The sequence below is a fragment of the Carassius auratus genome, unplaced genomic scaffold, assembly GCF_003368295.1.
Source record: "Carassius auratus strain Wakin unplaced genomic scaffold, ASM336829v1 scaf_tig00028633, whole genome shotgun sequence".
NCBI lineage: Eukaryota > Metazoa > Chordata > Actinopteri > Cypriniformes > Cyprinidae > Carassius > Carassius auratus.
Genome location: NW_020525710.1, coordinates 77679 through 83758, shown reverse-complemented (window position 1 = coordinate 83758; position 6080 = coordinate 77679). Strand labels below are relative to the sequence as shown.

At 35.5% G+C, this 6080-nt stretch overlaps 1 long non-coding RNA gene across 1 annotated transcript; it reads left to right on the top strand.

Moving 5' to 3' along the window:
* Positions 1 to 375: 375 nt before the first annotated feature.
* Positions 376 to 2511, top strand: LOC113079598 (uncharacterized). Its single transcript, XR_003281729.1, has 5 exons — positions 376 to 589; positions 693 to 740; positions 979 to 1052; positions 1131 to 1179; positions 1308 to 2511. It is a non-coding gene; the product is annotated as an uncharacterized LOC113079598 (long non-coding RNA).
* Positions 2512 to 6080: the final 3569 nt, after the last annotated feature.

The following is a 6080-nucleotide window of genomic DNA, read 5'->3' as shown; positions in this document are numbered from 1 at the left end:
ATATTAGTTCTGATCACACAGATCTAGTCAACTTCATAAATATGCCTGTATCCATTGCGAACATAATTTATTATGAATCTTAAAAATAACAGAAAATCATTGTTGAGCCACAACATTGACAACATACCATAGTTTGACTTGTACTGCGCTGCGCTGGTTTCTAAAGACTGCTGTACAGAGTCTTGAGCTCAAACAACCTTACGAAAGTGTGACTTACAGAAGATATACTTACGAACGTGTCGGGAATCGTGCCATAAGGTTAAGAGAGAAGTTAAGGAATAGATTAAGAACTGCTTAGCGATAAGAACGTTTTGGGGAACCGGGCCCTGACTTTTGAACGAATTGCATGAATGAACGCTAGAAGTGTCTAACTCATTAAAACAGTGAAACGCATACTGGCGGTTTCAATACTTCATTTCTTTCTTTTGATAATCTCTACTATGTTAGAATTTTATGAATGATGATTATACACAAATGTCATAATGTTATGAGGTGTATAATCTCTTAACATGTTTTTATAACAGATTCGAGGTAAATGTAGCAGCAGGGTAGAAAAGTCAGCAGAGAGAGAGGATGAGCAGGTGATCAGGTAAAGAAGATGCCATTAATCAATAAAATTAAATAGGAAACAGTATAGAAAAACAGCAGCTTTGTAAAGTTAGGTTTTACAGTCCTGCTTTTCTCCATCACAGTGAGGAACAGGGAGAAGACAACAGACAGCAGCTCTTTCAGACAAACGGGTAAGAAAACAGAGAAATGTTCAAAAATGTTTGATCATCAGATTATTATACATCTTTAAAAGTATGCTGTGATTTTTATGAGTTTTATTAAATGAGGATTACTTGGTCAATTAAAATAGAATTTTAAATAGAGAATTTTAAATAGATATTAAGAACAGATTGTATACAGTGCGGTTTAATAATTTGTTCGTTTTTGGTGTTTTAGTTGTATGTCTTAGTGGTTTTGTTCTTATATGAGATGATTCAGATCCAATGTGAAAGTAGCAGCAGATGAAACCAATCAAAAGAAGGACGGGAAGAACATCTGATCAGGTAATGACATACAAACACTAATGAAAAGTTCATTCAGTCAATAAAACTGGCTAAAACTGTAATATGTGTACATCACAGTGAGGGACAGGGTGAGGACAATAGTCAAACAGCAGTTTCAGATGAGCAGGTAAGAATAAAACATTTCTGATAGGGAACAGTTTTTGATATGACAAACTAAATGTACAATTTTCTTTACTGTACACAATATACTAGGGAGCTATTTGGTGTGTAACAGTGTTGTAACGTCCGTTTCAGAATGAGCCTAATGTTAGAGACAAACTGAGCACAGAAAACAGAGACAGAGAAGATTCAGAAATCATCACTTGCTTAAATCCTGCACATCCTGATCCCAAGTTTATAAAAGTACAGACGAGAGCAAACTATGTGCTACACTTTCAGCAAAAATGGTTTCAGATGTTCCCATGACTGCATTACTGTACCACATTAAAAGGGGTTTTATGCTTTTATTGTGCAAAAGTCCTCTCAAAGAAGACAATGCTTGTCTCTAAGATGGATCCTGTCTTTGTGAGTACTGGTTTTAGAAACTGGAAAAAGGAGTTGAAAAGTTTACAGCCCATGCTAAAAGCCAATCCCACTGCCATGCAACAACTGTGTATGCTCAGGAAACAAAGAGCATAGTATCACAGCTTTCCTCAGTTGTTTCTAGACAAATGTCAAACAGTAATGCTCCTAGTGCTCCATCGCCAATGGCTTGCACCAACAATTTCTCAAAGGCCAGGTCTTGTGTTGGCAGGAGCTGTGACTGGAGAATTGAAGTGTTTGAATGCTTCTCTCCAAAGAAAGACACAGACTATCTCTGGCATGAAAGCTGCCATTTCTTGTGTTCAGTCTGTCTTGAAAGACAAAAGAGATGAAGTTGCCTTTCAAAGTCTTTTTGAGCAAATGTGATTGTGGATTCTCTAAATCTAGAGTCTATCAAAGTTCCAGAACCAAGGTGACTTCCTAAGCGTTTTAGCACAGATGCAAGCACATACAAGCCAAAAACTGCAACAGAGTATTACAGAGTTGAGTTTTATCAGGTGCTTGATGCGGTTTTCATCAGGAAGATCTGCTGACCTTACAGAAACTAGAGTACACTCTGCTCACTGGACAAACTGATTCAGTGTGTTGTGAGTATCCTGAGATCAGTTCAGTTACCAATGTTTAGGCATAACTACCAATTTGGATCCAGTTTGGAGGCAGCAAACATTCTTAAAGGTTTGTCAGTGGAAGTCCGTGGCCTTTTCAGTGAAGTGGAAACTCTGGTCAGGTTGCTTCTGGTTGTGTGTCAGGAATCAGGACAGCATTTAGTAAAATTGAAAATCAATTGGGAAATCTTTAGGATAAGCAATGCACATGGATTATATAAAACTATACTGTCAGTACATCATAGTGAAATGAAATTGTTAATGAAAAGTCTATTCAGTGACTAACATGGAGTGTCCAAATATATTCACAGTTACAATTTAAATAAAATAATACAGTAATATACAGTAAAATAATATATGCTGATTTTAATCTGAGCACATATTAATTTACTGGTAATAGTTAATCAACACATCTCTAAAGAAAGAAATCACTAGATTAGACCTCATTTCTGAAAACTAGATAATTGTATGATCAGCAGATGTCTATTATTTCAGAGTCCAGGTTTTGTTTTGTTCATGTCATACAGCTGCTTATTACAAGAGCAGTGTCTTGTAGGCTACACTACATGTTCAGATTAATAGTCTATATATTGATAAATAAGTAATATGTTTATACATTTGCCTATTTGAAAATGTTTTGAATCTGGTCTACCCAGACACATTTTAATGTTCAAGTGTTATGTCTATTAAAATAAGTCTGTAACTATATAGTAGTCTACTTTTCATGTGTTGATATCTACAGAACTGAAGCCTTATGATCACAGTCGTAGAAGCTAATGCTTGGAAATTATGTTTAAAGTTTTCAAATCCATCATTATTAATTTTCATAGTCATCATAGTCAATTTTATGATAAAATACAAACAATAAACGTCTTTTTTTACACTTTAATTTGTAGTGAGATAATTCGTTCAGTAGCTCCATATGAATCAGTGATATTTTCCTCTTTAATATTTGCAGTACGAAATAAACATGAATATTTTAATGCATGTTGAAAATAAAAAGTTCGTTCAAAAAAGTTAAAAGAATTATGGATGCCACATACTTTTTTTAACACTTCACAATATAACATAATTTTATTATCGTAATTTTTACTTTATTCTTAAAACATTATGACATTAATCTTATTTATTAGGTTATTTTTCAGCGTGGCACAAAAATGCTGCTTTATATGCTATTGAATGCAAACACAGTTTAAGCATAGTGGTACAAAAACAAACAAACAATAAATAAATAAAAATTAGAGGCGGGATGTTTGTCTTCGGAGTCAATGTTGCAAAAATGAATTTGAAAAAGTTGCCATCTCCTCATTGTACGTGCCTTTAGAGATAAATGCATCTTTCGGATTACATAATGAAAGAGTTTTTGTTTGTTGAGTTATTTCGTTTTAAAATAGTAATTTAAAATGCAAAAAGCATTCTCTAGATATATTTATCATGTCGGTGAAGTGCTCCTGCTCAAGACCAAGAGGACAGAAATCGCATCCTGGGCCGGGTTTCTCAATAACGATTAATCTTAGACCTTAAGAGCGTTTTCTACGAGTAATTTCACGATCGTTCGTTATTTTCACGTGCGTTTCCTAACAATGCACTTAACACAGTCGCATGTAGCTGTGCTTTAAGTGCTGCTTAGGAGTCGCTGTCTGTTTGTCAAGTGCTGAAATGTCACATTATAGAATGACTCTTCATTGTAGTACACGATCGTTTATTGACGTTAACCTAATGCTGTGTTCCAGACAGACAACTTGGATATAATAACTATAATACAATACAATATTATATTATAGTGTATAATATTATACTTTACATAATAAATATACTTTAAATATATATTATGTTAGGTAAAAATGTTAGCCTGAATGCACTGTAAATCGCTTTGGATAAAAGCTTCTTCTAAATGCATACTTTTATTAAAATGTATTTATGTATATACAGTAGGCTATAAAGAAAGAGAGAGATGTTATTTCCAGGTCCAATAGGCTACTTAGTTGGTATTCGTGCACTTCAGCAAGTCATTGACATATTTTCCCCCCAGACTTTGAAGCATTTCCTACATTAGCTACTTCTTTTATTCTTTTTTTTCAGTCATTTAATTTAAATGTGTATTTCTGTTCTTTTTAATTATTTAACTGATCAATTAATAAAAAAATAAAGAAAAATAAAACGAGCCATAAAGTGTACAATAAAGCACAATCAAATCCTTATATTATGATCACACTGCACTTGAATCAAGCTAAAGGTGTAATATGCCGAGTGTCCTGCAGGTGATCAAATAAATCTGTCTTCTTACGATGCACTTAAGTGTTTTATGATTACTCCAGAGCACTCGTAGATCTACAATGATTTTCAAGTGCTAAGTTACGATGCTTTTGGGAAACAGACCGTAACATTAAGATCAGTCGTACAATCATTTTTGCGAACTTCTTAGGCTTGCGAAACTTTTGGGAAACTCAGCCCTGATTGTTTTCCTTATTTTACAAAAGCATAAGGTTTAGTTAATATTGTGAGTGCACACAAATACAAGTAGACCATTTGCAGTTCCGAATGATGCATAGGCTACTCTTACATTTATGAGCAAATATGTCGGCGTATTTATTTTTTATTTTCACTCTCATAAAAAAAATAAAAAATAAATGCAAGCTGACGCCTCCATGAACTGCAAAGCTCTCACTCTCCTCTGTCTGTTTATTTTAGGCAAGTCGGGTTGGTTTGAGAAAAATACAATTGATCAAACATAATGCTCTACCCACTGTCTGCCGTTTGCTCGTTCCTTTAAAAAAACTAAAACTTCAATTTACCAAACACAAAATGTTACAAACATATTTCTAAATTAACTTAATCAACAAACAAAAATAAATACTAGATTAGATTCGATTAAACTTTATTGTCATTGCACATGTAAGGTACAAGGCAAATAAATGCAGTTAGCATCTAACCTGAAGTGCAATAAACAGGATATACAGTGTCTACAATATGTTACAAATGTACAATAAATATACAAATAAGGCAGTATTATGGACATAATTTACAGATTTTAAATACTATCAGCATGATATACAGATAGGTGTACTATGAACATACTATACAGATGGATTATGTAAAAGTGTATGTACACTACAGGCAGAAACTATGAACATATGAACATCATTTACTATAGTGCAGTGGACAGTAAAGTGCATAGAAAATATTTCATTGTGCAAATGGATTACTCATTATTCTGGATGAACAGACAGTAGTGCAAGTAATAACAATTTAACTGTTTTTTGTTTGTTTGTTTGTTTGTTTGTAAATCAGATGTAGTGATGAGGAGGGGTGAGGAGTCTGTGTGTGTGTGTGTGTGGGGGGGGGGGGGTGTTGAGGGGGGTCAGAGGGCAGAGTTCAGCAAGGAGACAGCTGTAGGGAAAAAGCTGTTCCTGTGTTAGAGCAGGAAGTGTTGTCCCTGTGATGCGTTGGGCAGTTTTCATCACCCTCTGCATCGCCTTGTAGTCAGCCACTGAGCAGTTCCCATACCAGACTGTGATGTAACTGGTCAGGATGCTCTCGATCGCACACCAGTAGAAGTTCACCAGGATGGCTGAAGACAGCTGGTTCTTCTTCAGTGTCCTGAGGAAGAAGAGGCGCTGGTGAGCCTTCTTGACCAGACTGGAGGTGTTTGTAGTCCAGGACAGGTCCTCCGAGATGGTGGTTCCCAGGAACTTGAAGCTGGAGACACATTCAACAACCATCCCGTTAGTGTGGATGGGGTCGTGCGTACCTCCTTTCTTCTTCCTTAAGTCTAGAATGAGCTCCTTTGTCTTGCTGGTGTTGAGGAGCAGGTTATTGTCAGCACAGCATGTGGGCAGGTGCTGTACCTCCTCCCTGTAGGCGTCTAATCATTGTCTCT